The sequence below is a fragment of the Bombina bombina genome, chromosome 7, assembly GCF_027579735.1.
Source record: "Bombina bombina isolate aBomBom1 chromosome 7, aBomBom1.pri, whole genome shotgun sequence".
In the NCBI taxonomy this organism is placed as follows: Eukaryota; Metazoa; Chordata; class Amphibia; order Anura; family Bombinatoridae; genus Bombina; species Bombina bombina.
The window spans coordinates 158,747,465-158,767,000 of record NC_069505.1 but is presented as its reverse complement, the minus strand read 5'-3'; positions in this window follow the sequence as shown (position 1 = coordinate 158,767,000).

Below are 19,536 nucleotides of genomic sequence, written 5' to 3'. Positions count from 1 at the left end.
ATGTTTTCATTTACTTTACTGCAAAGGGCTCCAATGCACTTTTATATATATGGGTACACATGTATTTATGCGTTTATATATGTATATATATATATATATGTGTAAATACAAATATAAATACATAAATACATATGTACACACATATAAACACACACACACATTTGTTTATGTTAAAGCCCTTTGCCTACTCTTTTTTCTGAAAACCTGAGACCTCTGGGTAGAGTTATCAAGCAGTGGATACTGCTTTCTATGCTTGAAGAATCGGCGGCCATTTTAGTTGGCGGACTGCAAGCAGGCTGCGAATGTGCAGGGGGTGGCATTGCACAAGCATTTCGCAAGAAATGATTGTGCAATGATAAATGTCTACAGCATTTGCTAAATCTACCCCCTCATCTTTAAGCCTTTATAACTTTTTGTGCAATATTTATTTTATTTAATATATTATTTTATGTGTTTTGTGATACTTTTCTGTTTCGCGAAAGAGTCAACTAGAGCTCTGAGGACGCGTAATCCTTCTAGCCTAAATCGCAATTGTGCTCAAGTGATCGTGCTTACTTTTGACTTGTAATACAAGTGGAAAACCTGACGTGATGAACCCCTTATCGTTCGCGGGTAACTGCTCACTGATAATCTGGCCTATAATATTTAAAAAAAAAGCCCCAAAAGATTTTGCCTGATTTCGCTCCATCCGAGCTAGCTTTTGATCATCAGGCCTCCGGAAAAGATGTACAAACTATATTTTGCCTCTAAAAGAGGGCACTGTAATATGTGTTCCCTTCTCTGATTTTTTTAAACTGGAATGTTCATGTGTTTATAAAAAATAAATAAAAATAACAATATATACAGTATATATATATATATATCTACACATACAGTACATATTCATATATACAGTACATGCAAATATACACACACACACACACACATATATATATATATATATATATATATATATATATATATATATATACATATACACACATACAGTATATATTTAAACACACACATAAACATAGATAGATAGATAGATAGATAGATAGATAGATAGATAGATAGATAGATAGATAGATAGATAGATATAGACACATATATGTATTATTATTATTATTATTATTATTATTATATTTATTACACACAAACATACATATGCACATTTTTTTGTTCTTATGCTTGAGTAGTGTGTCACTGTCCACCAGTAGAACTTTGAGAGTTGTCTGTATCAGCCAGTAAGACCAATAAATTAGCTGTGTAAAGTTTGAGTTAGTATCAAAATAAACAGCTTTATGTCAACATGTTTGATGCAAAATATTTTTTAACTTGTTCAAGATATTGCTGTTTTGTTTGCAAGATAGAAATGTGCTGAGCTGAATGTCACTTTAACAAACCCTTACTTCAAGAAAATAGCGTATTAGACCAATGTCAACTTCTTGCCATTTCCCTTTAATTTAATTATAGTGTAAAGCTTTCACATTAATTATTTTTATTTATTTTTTTAAGCTTCCAGAGATTCCTTCAACTTTGCTAAACCTTTTTGCTCCAGGCCACTGTGATCTCAGAGGAGTTAATAAAAACTGTAATAATTTCAGATAGTTTTCCGTTTTCAGTCAGGATATTATATTTGCTGCCAAATAAATAAGCCTGGTTACGTACAGGCCTAGTTTAGCACACAATAATAATGGAAACATCTTATAGAGCAGAAAAAAAATAACTTTTACCAAAAACATATTTTTAATAAATATTGTCTGCTAAAACTTCTGTGTTTGAAGTTTATATTACTGAAGTTATTAAAAATACATTGTGACTAGATTTTGCAACAAGGTAATTGTTTTTATTTTTTTTAGTGGAAGGAAACAATTGTTTCTTCATTATGTTCTCTGAAGGGCTGACTTTATCAGTGAGTAAAATGGGCAGTCACTCAACAATCCCATAATTCATAGAAAGAACACAAGTAAGATCAGTTCATGTGGGTGTCCTCTTCCAATCCATTAGGGTTTTCCATTAAAAAAAAATGCATACAGCTCAGGTGTTTATTGGCATCCATTTTTTTTACAGAATTTTAGTCCAGTAGAAGAACTGCAAAAAATTACAAACACAATATAACATTAAATATTTTTAACAACCAGGGGCCAGATTACAAGTGGAACGCTAACTATTGCTTGTGTGCAAGTGATATTAGCTCTTCGTTTTGTAATACCAGTGCATGTGCTGGTATTACAAGTTAAGCACAATGCAACATGACCTCGCGTTTGCATTGCTAAGAAGCCTTGTGCTCACGAGAGCGCACTTCCATAGGCTGAAATGGGAGCATTATTCTGATGCCATTAGAGACGTAATGTAAAGGCACTTTTACCCCCCCAAAACTGCCTAATGCAGTTGTTTTTTATTTAAAAAAAAAATGCTACGTTTTTTTAAAAAATAAAAAACTATAATATCCTCTATTTTAAGGACATTTGAGGCACTGTAGAAAATTAACCAGAGATCTAATTTATGGTTAATTTTCTGAGCACTAATTGCTACTGCGAGCTTGCAATAGCAATAATCAGCCACTAGTAATGTTTTGTTTTTTTCACCATGCAAAACAAAGTAAAAATATGTACTTATATTTAGAAACATGTCCCTTAAATAAATTTATATCATTTTGCATAATTTTTAATTAGCAAAAAAAAAAAAAAAAAAAAAAGTCCACACATTTCATTACAGCATTTTGGTGGTCAAACTTTAGTTGTGTGCTTGTGTGACTTAAGCAATATGTTCTGAGTGCGCACTTAACATTGCAAGCAACCAAGAAATACCACTTAAAACAACATATGGGTTTTCAAGAGGTCAAAAATGATGCTGTATACATTTTCTCATTGGATGGTATTCGCAAAGTTAAAGGGACATGAAACCCAATTTTTTTCTTTCATGATTTAGAAAGAGCATGCCATTTTAAACAACTTTCTTATTTACTTCTATTATCTAATTTGCTTCATCTCTTGATATCACTTGCTGAAAAGCATATCTAGATATGCTCAGTAGCTTCTGATTGGTTGCTGCACATAGAGGCCTTATGTGATTGGCTCACACATGTGCATTGCTATTTCTTCAACAAAGAATATCTAAAGAACTGAGCAAATTAGATAAAAGAAGTAAATTGGAAAGTTGTTTAAAATTGCATGCCCTATCTTAATCATGAAAGTTTAATTTTGACTAGACTGCCCCTTTAACACAACACACAACAACCATTTATTATAGTGTTTTGTAATGGATTATAATTACATTAATCTGAATATCTCACAAAAGATATTGCGCACCTCTTATAATGGATAGGAATCGGCACCACACACTTCATTTTGCCAATCCCTTTAAAAGGGACATTTCAGCCAAAACTGGAATACACATGGGTGCATTTGAGGTTTGAATAGAAGTATTTTTGTTATTTACATGTATTAGCAAAATGCTTCTAATAAAAGCTATAGCTGTTTCAAAGGTCTATTTAAGCATGCACCGTGCACCAGCATTTTAAACACAGCACTTTCTCAGAGAGCCTAAGGGGCCAGTATCATCTGGTAATGACTCAGTTTGTTAATTGCTGACATGATATAAGCCCCACTGGTGCTCTGAGCAGCTGCAGTATTTAAAATGCTGGTGCACTGAGAATATCTAGTTATGTGTCACATGCACATGCAGAGAAAAATGTTAACACTAAAACAATGATAACTTTTACTAGAGGCATTTTTGCCAATAAATGTATTTTGTATATATGTTTCTCTTCAAAGATGTAATTCATCTATTAGCATTTACATTTTGCCTGTAATGTCCCTTAAAGCACTATCATTCCAAATGAATCAGTTAATTTGTTTTTAATTGTAACTAAAGAGAAAACAACATTTTGAACTTCCCATGATGTGCTATGGATAACCGTTATCCCACGTGCAGTACGGTCTACCGGATTTACCCAGACCTGGCTAGCAAACTGGAGATCAAGGCCCCTATTTATGAAGCTATAATCCAGTAGAATACTTAGACGTGCATCTCCCAAGTAAGCCATTGGTGGCCAAAGTTATTAGAACAATTGTTATGTATTATCATGCCAAGGTGAATCTGCAGAGCAAGGCATAAATGGCTTGAAGTTAACTCAAACAGAAAACGCTATTCTTGCACAAAGCACACATTATATACACTCTGGGGCCAATTTATCAAAGCGTCAATCTCGATGCATTCACTGGAGTCAATACGCTCGCCAGACATAGCCAGACATCGCTGCCATGAATCCCCATACAACGTATTTATTTATTAAAAAGTCTGTCAAAAACACACGTGTCAAGTACGGAGCGATGAGCATCTGACTGTTGATAAATAAGAGTCATCAATGTCGCGGATATTCAGTTTTTTCCAACTTTATTTATATAAAAATCAATACTGTCCATGAACAAGCACATTTCTCTAAAGCTAATCTTTTATTTTTCATCTGTTAATGTCCAAGAAATAGCTAGATTTATACCTGAACAAACAATAATATCTGATAGATAGTAATTTTTTTTGTTTTATTTATTTGCTATACAAAAAAATCTGATATATGATATTTTCACATAAATTAATGTGTATTTGTATTTCTCGAAATCATAATATGGCTATCTTGTGTTTTTTCTTTATTTAAAATGATTATTAATGCTAGAATTTGTACATATATCTTTGCACATACTTGTATGTATGTATATATATATATATATATATATATATATATATATATATATATATATAATGTGTTTTGTCAGAAATCTTTTCCAAACATATTTACATGTCCCTAAATTTTATTTTGTTCTAAACAATGTTGTCTTTCATATCTCTGTGTTTATTTATACCACTATATGTATATAGTGTAAATATATTATGCGAATATAACATGTAATCAGGGTATCATATGTATTTATTTGCAAACAATGGATATTTTAAGAGCTGGGACAGTTTTCTCTCTGCAGTTGTGTAACCCTTCCTGATTGCAGTCTAGTTTGAAACATTACCTCTACACATGGGCTGGTATATATGACGACATTTCTTAATGAAAATGAAATTCAAGAGAAGGAAGAAAAACACTGAAAATATCATGACAGTAAAGAGGTGATTTTAATTTCTCCTCTATCTGATTCATGACAGTTTAATTTTAGGTGGACTATCCCTTTGAGCTATCACCTTAAGATTATAATATTGAATCAAACATCATTCGATTTTTAAAATCATTGTCAAAAATATATTTTTGTGTGTCCTAATGTCAGCATCAATGTTTAACTTTAATGATAATTTCACATATACATACTTGTAAAGTAAAAGGAAGTTAGCTATAGTATGTAATGTATTTATTTCATTTGTATCCCTATATCTACTAGTTCTGCTGCCAGACAGACATTACCTGTCATTAAATTTACTTTTGAAATGAATCCCTTGAAATTACATGTGATTATAATATGATATTTAACATATTATTTTGATGCTGAAAATGCATCTTTGTTATCTGTGTGGTTTAGAAAGAGTATACAATTGTAATAAACTTTCTAATTTACATAAATATGTAACAAGCTTCATTCTCTTGCAGCATCTAACATAACCTTTCTGGGTTTTCTGATTCCCATTGATTTTATGGCATTCGTGGCCTCAAGGGTGACGGTTTGAATGATAGGTACGCTGCGGCGGAAAAGACACGCGCGTACCTGTTGAATGTTTGATAAATTCAGAAGAGGGTCAAATAGAGTTGAATGTCAATTCTAAACATCTGGAATGACGCAAGCATCGATCTGCGTCGGATTGAGATCTTTGAGCTTTGATAAATCGGACCCCTAGAGTGGAAGTTTACTACATAACTTTTTCAACAAGGCTAATTTTGACGCTTGTATTATTTCTACCATTTTTACTATAGAGGGTCAGAATAGATTGTCTTGTTCAGCAGCATCCTTGGACCTTCTCAGTTAGACAACTGGAGCTCATTGTTGGTTTTCTCATACCTGCCACATTCATTTAAGCAAATGGTCAGCAGAAGCAATAAATCAAGAGTGTACGCTGGTGCGGGGCTCTTTATACTAAATATAATCACTTTACTTTTAGCTTTGCTAGATACCAGTATGGCCTCCTGTAGTTTCCTATGACATTTGTGACTTTAAAGGAGCAAAATGTATAAACCTATTTGGGGCACCATTTGGGACTCCTTAAAGAAATGAGAACTTTGACAATAGATGTGTTGCTTGATGCACAAGGGGATATTCACAGAGAAAAAATAGGTATATGTATAATCAGTCTACCTGTATAATAAATGTTATACTATTTTATCTGTGGATTCCATGCACAAATAATTAATCAAACAGTTAAAACGTGCTTTATAGAATAGCACATACTGTATATACATATCTATCACATAAAAACACATATACCTTTAAGAGAAATGACTTTAAGAAATATTACACTTGTATTTCACTCTGCTGTTATGTTCTCAAGCAGTGTTATTATCATCTAGAAAGAGTGGGATGTCACATTCCAAGAGAGATAGTGCTTTGCACTGTTGTGATAATAGTAGTTTGTTTTGAGAACACTCAGTTAATTAACATGCCTGCTAAATGAAATATATGATTGACATAATTTAGACATACCTGCTAAACTGTAGTTTAGTTATTAGAATTGCAGAGAAGGAGGCGGGCAACATCTTAGAGAGAAGTCTCGGACATTAGCACCTGTGAAATCTGCTGTGTATCCCACAGAAGATGATGGTGACTGTAACTGCACTCCTCTGCCTGTCTACCCTTTTACACTGATTATAATGCTTTATTCAAAACCCGAAGATAAGTAATGCATTAATAGTTTAATCACTACCTTGCTTTATAAGCTGATTACTAATTTATGGTAATTCAGTAAGTTCATAATGAAAAACACTGTTATTATACTGCATTTTCGTGGGTCTTGTTTTTCTACCATTTTTCAGCACTATTCTTAGACCTCATTTGCACTCTCCTTGGTGCCAGGGCATAAAGAATGAAGCTTTTACACCAGATTAGACACAGGTGAAATGTATTCAGTATCAACCTTACTAGGCAAATGACCATATCTGCACCGAAAGTCAGTAGTGGCTTGTACGATGCTAATTAAGTCAATAATGATATACAACATGTCACAGTTTGCTCTATTAGCTGGCACAGTGTTTGAGTGATGGTAAATTGGGCATAAGCAACATGTGTGTGTATGCAGCTAAAACAGTCATACCAGTCATAGAAGCAATGCAGGTATATTTTAAATATGCTTTTATTCAACATTGTAATGTTTTCATGCACATTTTAAATTTGACCAGTTACAGTTACTATGCAATCTTAGCCTAGTCAGTCATATTTCTGCAAAGAATCATAAAATATATGTAACATTAAAAAAAATATAATATTTGCTTAAAAAACAACCTTACAAGATGCTTGCATCAGACAGTAAAGGTTTCCAAAGACAACTTCTCTCAGCATAATGATTAATCTGGCCCATTAAAAATGTAATCAAAACAATTTTAATTATTCCAATTCATTTTAAGTTTTACAATATTTTACCATACATGTAGAAAAAACACAATTTAAACATGTAAATAAAATATGTTCTGCATTAAGATAAATGGACACTGTACTCAAATTACTGACATTCATATGAAAGAGCAGTTGTATTTAAACATTTATGCATTTTAGGACTGGAAATATTAAACAAGACTTTAATTTAAACTAATATATCAGTATCAGTTCTTATATTCCTATGTTTATAGGTAGCTCCTACTAATGCCCAATAGGCATTTGTCAGGTGTCTCTTTTTAACCAATTAGCATTAACAGGAAGCTTTTGGTAAATTTTTTCATTAAAATAAAAACAATTTAAAAGAAAATATACTCAACAGCATGTAAGCACTTTTTTAAGTCAAAGTTGTTTATGTTGATTTTGATGCTAATAGAAATATCTGTGTTCAGCTAGATCCTTGGGATAAAATCTCACCAGCTTTACTAAAACACAGTGATACGCCTCACAAGCATAAAAACAAACATCAATACTCAGTATAGGAATATCCAGTTTGAAAAACAAGCAAAGCAAACTGATTTTTGCCTAGTTTCCATTGAGGTGGTAAAGTTTGGAAACTGGTGATCAAAAACATGTATCTTCATTATAGGCTAAGAACAAAAAGAAGCAAGGTCTCCAGCACTTAGAAAAGTTTATTGGCACAGTTTATAGCGACGTTTCGGGGTCACAGCCCCTTATTCATGCTTGAGGATCATGCATGAACAAGGGGCTGTGACCCCAAAACGTCGCTATAAACTGTGCCAATAAACTTTTCTAAGTGCTGGAGACCTTGCTTCTTTTTGTTCATACGTTTCAGGACTTGGCAGCGTCCTGAGGTCTACCGTGCACTTGTCCTACGGTGGTGTGCTGTTCCCATTGTTTCAAGTTGCCATTAAAGGCTAAGGAGACTTTTTATGTTTCGAAACTTTACCACCTCAATGGAAACTAGACCTTAGTTGGATTCTAATGGGTTGGGTGTTTTACCCAGAAATACCCCTGCAGCTTCCACTGTCAGAGCAAATGTCTCAGTTTCCAGGGACTGTCCTAGCTTATAGGGACACTGAACCCAAATGTTTTCTTTCATGATTCAGATAGAGTTTGCAATTTTAAGATACTTTCTAATTTACTCCTATTATCAATGTTTCTTTGTTCTCTTGCTATCTTTATTTGAAAAAGAAGGCATCTAAGCGTTTTTCTTTGTTGAGAACTCTGGACAGCAGTTTTTGATTGGTGGATGAATTTATTCACCAATCAGCAAGGACAACCTAGGTTGTTCACCACAAATGGGCCGGCATCTAAACTTACATTCTTGCATTTCAAATAAAGATACCAAGAGAATAAAGAAAATTTTATAGTAGGAGTAAAATAGAAAGTTGCTTAAAATTGCATGCTCTATCTGAATCACGAAAGAAAAAATTTGGGTTCAGTGTCCCTTTAACTTCACCCACAATACAGCTCTACTGTTGTTTACACCCATGCTATAGCTGTGGTCTCACTCATCATAGCCACTTCCACAAAGCACTGTTGGGCCATGTCCCCTCCCTGTACCGATAAGCCTCTGATAAATGGTGGGAGGTATGTGTTACTTACCGGTCACTACCAATTAACCTTATTTGTGAGAAAAGGGAAGGTAGAATTTTTTTTTTTTAAATGTTCTTCACATTTTTTAAGTTTTTTAAAAAGAAAAATTATTGATGTATTCCACTTAATATTGCCCCCCCATAAATAGTTAATTTATGTAGTAAAAAAAATGCAATATTCTTTCATTATTTATTTTGCTTGTTATTTCAGTAATTTAGCTCTAAAATATATTTCCTTTTCACTTCCCCTAGAAAGGCTGGTGTGTATCCTGCAGGATTAAGAGCTCTGCCACTATAACATGATGCACAGTGATTGCTTGATCAGTGCAGCAGCTCATTTATATATGTCCATAATTATCCACTGCAAAGGATATATTATTATTATTATTGTATAGTGCTGCAAAATACCATAACACTTGGTATAAAGGTATGGGTATACAATAAAAAAGATTTGTAGTAAAAAACAAATACATAACAGACAAAACAAAACAAGTTAGTACAGGTAGAGGAAAGCCTTGCTCCAAAGAGCTTATAGTCTACAGGGGGAGGGTACAGAGACATAAGATTTGGGCTTGTCACGTGGATTGTTGTTGCAACATCGAGTCGAGGCAGATCAAGATTTATTTTGGCTAAGAGATGGCAAGCTAGGAGAGGACAGGAGGTGTGCATGAAAAGTCTTGGAGGTTAGAGAGGGAAGTAGAAATAATAACAGTGGAGATCTGCAAGTCAGAGGTTGATAGAAGAGGACAGGTTGGGGAGTATTTGAAGACTAACGAGGAAATATAGCTGGGATTGAGGTTGCAGAGTGCTTTGTAAGTTAGGATTAATATTTTGAATTGTATTCTACAGTGTATGGGGAGCCAGAGTATGGGGCTGACAGAGCTGGGCAGCTGATTTAGATTGGCTACTTTGGTGGACGAGTCTAGCTGAAGCATTCATGATAGATTGGAGGAAGGAGAAGTGGTATATGGGAAAGCCATTTAGTAGTAGGTTGCAGTATGTGACAAAATGACTGAATAAATTAGTATTTTTGTAGTTTTTTGAGTAAGGAAATGGGGAACTCTGGAAATGTTGCGTAGGTGTGCACAGCTGTATTTGGTAAGTGCTTGTATATTTGGAATGAATGTGAGTTCAGAGTCAAGTATAACACCAAGATAGAGGACCTGACATGAGGTGTTGAGAATAGATTTTTCTACACTAAGAAAAAGTGTAGGGTGTTTAGGAGAGGGGCGATAAGAAGCAGCTCCAATTTAGACAAAGTGGAGTTAGTGTAAAGACATCCAAGAGGATATTGCAGATAGACAGTTGGTAATCTGGTTGAGTAAAGAGTGAGAGATATCAGAAGAGGAAAGACAGATTAGGGTATTGTCAGCATAAGTGGTACTGGTGCCCAAAGGACGATATACGTTTACCAATGGAGGATATATAGAAAAGATAGGAACTGAACCATGAGAGGGTTGTTTCTCAGATGACAAAAGAAGGTAGACCACCAGTGGTGAGAGACTGGTTAAAAAGATGAGTAGTAAGGCCAGGGATTAAAGAATCAGAGAGTGGGAAGAAGTCAAGAAAAAATTATGTTGGGTGGGAGAGAATTTTTTTCTAATTGTGCCAATTTGATTTTTGAAGCGATCAGCGATAAACAGAGTAAAGGGTTGGAGGAACAGGTGGACAGAGTAGAGTTAAAAGTTACCAACAGCTTTCTGAGGGTGGATGAATGAGTTGGCACAAGGGAGGAGAAATACAGTTGTATGGTCAGGTTGAGGGCAGAGTTGTATAATCTGAGGATTAATTAGATAAGATAAATGCACTCAAACAGCCTTTCACAGGGTATGTCCATGAGATGCAAAAAAAAAATACAAATTTAAGAGACAACATAAGTGTTTTTTTAAACATTTATTTTGTATACAGATCTGTTTGCAATGCAGTTCTTAATAGCCTATATATATTTTACACAAACGTATTTGTATATATAAACCTTTATGTCCCTTTTAATGATAAACATTTTCAGCAACCTGTAGTTCCACTCAAAGACATTTCCTAGAGTAAACAACTTGCTTTTATTTTTTACTGTAAATAGTATCTATAAGCAGAAAATACACCACAACTAATTGATTTGCTTTGCAGATTTCCAGAGAGTGCGAAATTGCAAGGGTATCAGTAAAAGAGTAAAAAAATAACTTAGTAGAAAAGTCAGCAATGTTGTGAAACCATGCACAATCTTTAATGCAACTTGCCAAAAATGAAGAAAGCATACTAAATATTATTATAACCTACCATATCATTCATTTAATCCAGAGAAACTATTTTATTCATGCATTATTTAAGCCAGACTGTGGGGGAAGCGTATAATGAATTACATAGCCCAACAAGAATTAAAAATGAAGACAGACAACAATGTACTAAATACTTAGAACATCCAATTAGTTAGGAATCAGTACATTCTATCACATCTGTCACATACTACGCTGCCGGTCAAATTAGTTTACAATGTCCCTTTAGCAGTTTGAAATGAAAACAAAACATCTTTACCTAGTATATAATTATCTTTATACTACAGTGGATAGTTTCATTTCCATTTTGGGAAAAATATTTAAAATGTTTAACTATACATAGTAAAAAACTATATTTTTATTGTTTATTGAGCACCTTTTTCCTGTAATTTCACTCTGAAAATTCTTAGAACTGCAAGTAAACACTGCAGATTTTACAAACCTAACTGCTACATATATCTACCTAATTGGTCTCAGCTGACATAAGATACTGCAAAACAATGAAGATTTTACTAGCAAAATGAAGGTGGCAAATCTTGTCTACTCCAGTTCTGATTACCTCTTCCATATCAGATATGATATTAGATATTAGATTAGAAGACAACAAAAAAGACTTGCATAAGTCACATTAATAAATGAGTAAGAGAAGCAAATTAGCTTGAGTTGTTCATAAGATACCATATATATAAATGGAATATTTTTTTTTAATGATTTCCCCAAAAGCCTGTTTTTAAAAGAAATAAAATGTTCTCAAAATCACATTAACAAAAATGATCCAATAATACAGCGGCCGATTGCCAGCGAATCTGCAGGGTGCGGCATTTCACCAGCAGTTTACAAGAACTGCTGGTGCAATGATAAATGCCGACATCGTATCATGTCCGTCTTCACTATCATAAATAGACCCCTTTGGGTCTGATTTATAATGGTCAAATGGGGCCAAATACCCGTTTCCGCGCGAGCCTTCAGGCTTGCCAGAAACAGGAGTTAAGAAGCAGTGGTCTTAAGACCCAATCTCATATGATCGTGTTGATTGACACCCCCTGCTAGCGGCAGATTGGCTGCAAATCTGCAGTGGGCAGCATTGCACAGTAGAATGGCATAATCAATATATGCATAATAAATAAACAATACAAAAGCCCTTAGTTTGAATTTCACAAGCGGATTTTTTTTTTCTGACAAATCAGTCAAACCCACAATGCATATATATATAAAATCCAGAAAAAAGGCAGGCACTCTCCGTTTAAACCCACAATATTTAACAAGTGACGCTTCGGGGTTTCACCCCCATCTTCAGACCTACATACAGTGTGCACAAATCATTTCAATACTTATACCTCTATCCCATACCATTTGCATAAACAATCAATAATACAATTATTACATTTACTACACCTCGTGTTCTCCCGGCCAACAGCGGTGGGTACCCGGCGCTCCAATTACGTCATCCAGAAAGAGACGCCGCACGTTGTTAGGTTACACCACCGGAAGCCACCAACCACCTACCATTGCCAACCCTAGCGTGTCTACGTCATTACAGACGTCGCTGTGAATTGGGCGTCTGTAAATAGTGATCGCATATTCATTCGGTGATCCTGTACAAATATAACATAACAAGAAATTCCAATTAAAAACATCATGCAGCATGAAACAGATCAAAACTAATTAATTACTTGTTCTACTCTACTCACAGGATATTATATTGGCCAAACTTATATTCAAATAGGTACAACATCCGATTGTATTACTTCTTATTTACAGGGGCTCCTATGTATTATAACATCCCATTATATATTACATAATTTCAGGGCCTCTTACCACCAGATATTATTGCAACATGTGTTGAATTGGAGGGGGATTCTAAAAGCATCAATTCAGTACTATTCAGAGACTCTTAAGTAAATACATAAAATAAACACATAGGTAAAGCTGAAAATTAAAGCTGAAAATTAAACAAATAGGTAAATATTACTCTGTATGCTGTTTCACTATTCATATCATAAATTCATTGTTAAATTTGAAAAATGAATAAACACATAGGTAAAAGTATAAGCACATAGGTAAATCCAAACCATTAGATAAACTTATTGTTAGATCTAACCCATAGCCTCATTTGAAGGATGCTTAAAAGAAGCATTGCCTGTCCAGCTTCACATTTAAGCCTTTCAGTGTAAGGGTATTTAGTTCATATGTCCATCTTGATTCCCTCTGAAGTGAGATCCTGTCCCTGTCACCCCCTCTCCTGGGGACCGGGACATGATCTATCAGTATGTACCGGAGGTCAGAGACATTTTGCCCACTTTCTAAGAAGTGGCGAGCCACAGGTTGGTCAGATTGCTGATTCTTTATAGCCGCCCGAATTGAGCTTTTATGGTTGGCCATCCGTATTCGCAGGTTATCTCCTGTTTTGCCCACATAGAACAAACTACACGGACAATGTAGTAAATAGACTACATGGCTCGTGGTACATGTCATCCTGTACTTATGCATATATCTCTTTCAGCTTCTAGGGTGATGGAAGAACTGACCTGTAATTAATCCATTACAAGTGGTGCACCCACTGCATTTAAAGCACCTGAGCTTAGCTTCTTCCAACCACGTTCTTGTAGAATAGCAGTGTACTGGGTCTGTGAGCTGTAAGATATCCTTAAGAGATTTACCCCGCCGATATCCGATCCTCGGTTTGCCCATTCCTTTGAATGGGAGGGCATCCTCCATACTCAATATCTTCCAGTTCTCCTTCAGGATATCATTTAGGCCATTCTTATCTGCCGCATATGTAGTGACCAACGTCATTTTCTCCTGTTCTAATCCAGAGTCCTCTTGTACTCTTCCCCTTTCATTTGAATTTAACTCTGTGATGTGCTGTTCCAGTAATCGATTGCGATAACCCCTCCTCAGGAAGCGCTCCTTGATCTCATCAGTCTGTTTTCTAGCCCGATCCCCATCTGTGTTGTTCCTCTTAACTCTTACGAACTGGGATTTAGGTAATGCCCTCTTGAGTGCTGGAGGGTGACAACTAGTTGCCTCAAGAAGGGAGTTTCTATCCGTAGTCTTGCGAAACAGGGATGTGCCCAGTCTTCCATTTTCTTTAAAGATCCTCAGGTCTAGGAATTATATCTCTTCCTGGCTCTGATTCATCTTAAATTTAAGCGTACTGTGTTCTGTATTTAGTTCACTGAACCAGGTGAGCAAATCTTCCTCCGGACCAGATTATTATCAAGTCATCTATGATTCTCTTAAAATATACAATTTCTTCCCTCTTGAAACATTCTGTGCCATTACGTTCGAATTCTGCCATAAAGAGGTTCGCGTAAGATGGGGCCACATTGGACCCCATCGCTGTTCCCATCAACTGCTGATAATATTATCGCTCAAACCTCAAGTAGTTTTTCTTCAGGCAAGTGTCTAAGAGATCTAGAATGAACTCTACTGGTGGTCCCACATAGGGCAACTCAATAGTTGTTTCCTTATTGCTGATAGACCCTCATTGTGAGGTATCACCGTATAAAGGCTAGTGACATCCAGGGTCACTAGCCATTCCCCTCCTTTTAGTGGGACTCCCATCAGTTAGCTGATGACATCATTAGAATCTTTTATATAGGTCTTCATATTCTGTACATGTGGTTGCAGTATGCTATCTACATAGATAGCCAAAGGTTGCAGTAGTGAGTCAACAGCTGAAACTATTGGCCTACCTGGTGGCCTCTCCATGCTTTTATGCACTTTAGGGAGCATGTAAAAAATTGGTGTTTTCGGGTAGTCCTTTGTTAAGTAATTCACAGTGTCTTGTGTGATAAGGTCATCTTCAAGGGCTTCCTTAAGATATTCATCAATTTCTTACTTAAACCTGGTGGTTGGATCCCTTGGCAGTTTGGAGTATACCCCTCCATCACTTAACTGTGTAAGGATTTCCTCCCTGTAGTAAGTGTAGTCTAGCAACACTATTGCCCCTCCTTTATCAGCTCTCCTAATCACAATCGTTTTATCCTTTGTTAAAGCTCTCATAGATTCTCTTTCTTCCTTGGTCAGGTTAAATCTTACCTTTTGCTGTTGGTTCTTTATAGATTCCTGCATTCCCTTTTCAAGTACTCTGCAAAAGGCTTGAATGTTAGGGTTATTGGTCTTGGGATCAAAAGTACTCTTTTTCTTAAAGCCCACCAGTTGATCTGCCTTACTTGGACTAAAATATTCTTTCAATCTTAACATTCTTTGAAACCTCTGTATGTCCACATGTAAGTCAAAATAATCTGATAATCCTGTTGGCACAAAAGATAGTCCTTTCTTTAGTAATGTCATGTCAACCTCTGACAGTGTCCTCTGACTTAGGTTGATGACTAAATGATCCTCCTCTAGCGTCTTTGGCGTGGTGGTCTTCCCCTTATGTTGCCCTCTCCTTGGGTGGGGGTGTCCCCTCCGGCATTTTTTGATCTAGTGACAACCCCTTCTTGGTATTGTACTCCACTCTGGGTCCTCCTCTCTGTTGTATTGTCAGAGTCAGTTCCTGAGCCTGAGCTGTCCACCGTCATTAGATTAGCCGGTCTCCTTGCCCTAAACCTTCTTGGTCGGTATTCTCGTATGAGTTTTCGTTCCTCAGGTTTCAAAGTCCACTTATATACCTTCCTTTCACAGTAATCCTCTTGTACTGCCTCAAATTTTCTATTTTTAAAGGCCGCCAGTTCCTTCTGGTATTGATTCAATTGTACCTGTAATTTATCAGTCCAGTCTTCCTCTCCTCTCTGCGTTAATACTTCTTCATTCTCTGTGGTGTAGCTCTCTATTTCTATTTTCAGCTGTGAAATGAGGATCCTTACCTCCTGTATTACTAATAGTATAAGATCCAGTGCACATTTATTTAAAATGTTGCACCATCTTTCACAGAAATTGGGATTATTCCTCCCCAATGTTGGTACATTTTTTATTCTAAAACCTCTGGGTATAAACCCTTTATGATAGTATTCTGAGAGATACTGGCCATGTAACTCCAAGTCCTTTTCTCTTTTATTGAGTTTTAGTAAGTGAGATATAATGTGTTTTACCGATCTTTCTGCTGGGCCTCTGGTCAGTGTGTCAAATAAGATTTCCTGAGCATCTTCCTCTGTGTATTGAAACACTTTAGCTCCTAGAATAGCCCAACTGTTTTTACTCCTTCGGTATCTGCCTGTACCGGTTGTGACATACTGCAGAAAAATGGTACTGAATAGTATATCAGTATAATATACTGTCTCTTTTCTTTTGGGTGCTAAAAAACAATCCTTTACATACAGTTCCTTATAGTATAGCACTGTCAATTCTTGTCCGGGGTGCACAGCATACAGGTTTAAATAATCCAGAAAAAAGGCAGGCACTCTCCGTTTAAACCCACAATATTTTACTGTGTAACAAGTGACGTTTCAGGGTTTCACCCCCGTCTTCAGACCTACATACAGTGTGCACAAATCATTTCAATACTTATACCTCTATCCCATACCATTTGCATAAACAATTAATCAATAATACAATTATTACATTTACTACACCTCGTGTTCTCCCGGCCAACAGCGGTGTGTACCCGGCGCTCCAATTACGTCATCCAGAAAGAGACGCCACACGTTGTTAGGTTACAACACCGGAAGCCGCCAACCACCTACCATTGCCAACCCTATCGTGTCTACGTCATTACAGACGTCGCTGTGAATTGGGCGTCTGTAAATAGTGATCGCATATTTATTCGGTGATCCTGTACAAATATAACATAACAAGAAATTCCAATTAAAAACATCATGCAGCATGAAACAGACCATAAACTCATTAATTACTTGTTCTACTCTACTCACAGGATATTATATTGGCCAAACTTATATTCAAATAGGTACAACATCCGATTGTATTACTTCTTATTTACAGGGGCTCCTATGTATTATAACATCCCATTATATATTACATAATTTCAGGGCCTCTTACCACCAGATATTATTGCAACATGTGTTGAATTAGAGGGGTATACTAAAAGCATCAATTCAGTACTATTCAGAGACTCTTAAGTAAATACATAAAATAAACACATAGGTAAAGCTGAAAATAATAAGTTTATCTAATGGTTTGGATTTACCTATGTGCTTATACTTTTACCTATGTGTTTATTCATTTTTCAAATTTAACAATGAATTTATGATATGAATAGTGAAACAGCATACAGAGTAATATTTACCTATGTGTTTAATTTTCAGCTTTAATTTTCAGCTTTACCTATGTGTTTATTTTATGTATTTACTTAAGAGTCTCTGAATAGTACTGAATTGATGCTTTTAGTATCCCCCTCTAATTCATATGTTGCAATAATATCACATGTTGCAATAATATCTGGTGGTAAGAGGCCCTGAAATTATGTAATATATAATGGGATGTTATAATACATAGGAGCCCCTGTAAATAAGAAGTAATACAATCGGATGTTGTACCTATTTGAATATAAGTTAGGCCAATATAATATCCTGTGAGTAGAGTAGAACAAGTAATTAATGAGTTTATGATCTGTTTCATGCTGCATGATGTTTTTAATTGGAATTTCTTGTTATGTTATATTTGTACAGGATCACCGAATGAATATGCGATCACTATTTACAGACGCCCTAGTTACAGGCGACGTCTGTAATGACGTAGACACGCTAGGGTTGGCAATGGTAGGTGGTTGGCGGCTTCCGGTGGTGTAACCTTACAACATGCGGCGTCTCTTTCTGGATGACGTAATTGGAGCGCTGGGTACACATCGCTGTTGGCCGGGAGAACACGAGGTGTAATAAATGTAATAATTGTATTATTGATTAATTGTTTATGCAAATGGTATGGGATAGAGGTATAAGTATTGAAATGATTTGTGCACACTGTATGTAGGTCTGAAGACGGGGGTGAAACCCCGAAACGTCACTTGTTACACAGTAAAATATTGTGGGTTTAAACGGAGAGTGCCTGCCTTTTTTCTGGATTATTTAAACCTGTATGCTGTGCACCCCGGACAAGAATTGAGAGTGCTATACTATAAGGAACTGTATGTAAAGGATTGTTTTTTAGCACCCAAAAGAAAAGAGACAGTGGCCTCTAGTTATCAACCCGCCCAATAAGCCCGCCTAAGCTCGCCTACCATCGCTGCCGCGGACCTGAAAAATCTCGCCAAAGTTATCAATAAATCTGTCAAAAAGCCGCGCACCAAGTACGGGGCGATGAGCAGCGGACTGTGATAGTTATCACTCATCCGATCTCGATTCTCTTCGGCTTCCAATCAGCCAATCAGATTGAAGTTCAATCCGATTGGCTGATCCAATCAGCCAATCAGATTGAGCTCGCATTCTATTGGCTGTTCCGATCAGCCAATAGAATGCGAGCTCATTCTGATTGGCTGATTGGATCAGCCAATCAGATTTTTCCTACCTTAATTCCAATTGGCTGATATAATCCTACCAGTCAATTGGAATTCGAGGGATGCCATCTTGGATGACGTCACTTAAAGGAGCCGTCATTCGTCTTCAGTCGTCGGTGGAAGAAGATGGCTCCACGTAGGCTCGTCTGAAGATGGCTCCGCTCCGCTCCGGATGGATGAAGATTGAAGACGCCGCCTGGATGATGACTTCAATTGGATGGAAGACTTCTTCAGCGCCCCTTGGATGATGACTTCTGCCGCTCCGGATCTCCTCTTCCGTTCCATCGGTGGTCGGCTGGCTGAAGACGGCTAAAGGTAGGATAATCTTCAGGGGGGTAGTGTTAGGTTTATTTAAGGGGGGTTTGGGTTAGAGTTGGGGTATGTGGGTGGTGGGTTTTAATGTTGGGGGGTTGTATTTTTATTTTACAGGCAAAAGAGCTGTTTTCTTTGGGGCATGCCCCGCAAAAGACCCTTTTAAGGGCTGGTAAGGTAATTGAGCTGGTAACTTTTTAATGTAGAATAGGGTAGGGAATTTTTTTATTTTGGGGGGATTTGTTATTTTATTAGGGGGCTTAGATTAGGTGTAAGTAGCTTAAATTTGTTGTAATATTTTTGAAATGTTTGTAACTTATTTTTTTTATTTTTTGCAACTTAGCTTTTTTTATTTTTCGTACTTTAGTTAGTTTATTTAATTGTATTTAATTGTAGTTATTTGTAGGTAATTTATTTAATTAATTTAATGATAGTGT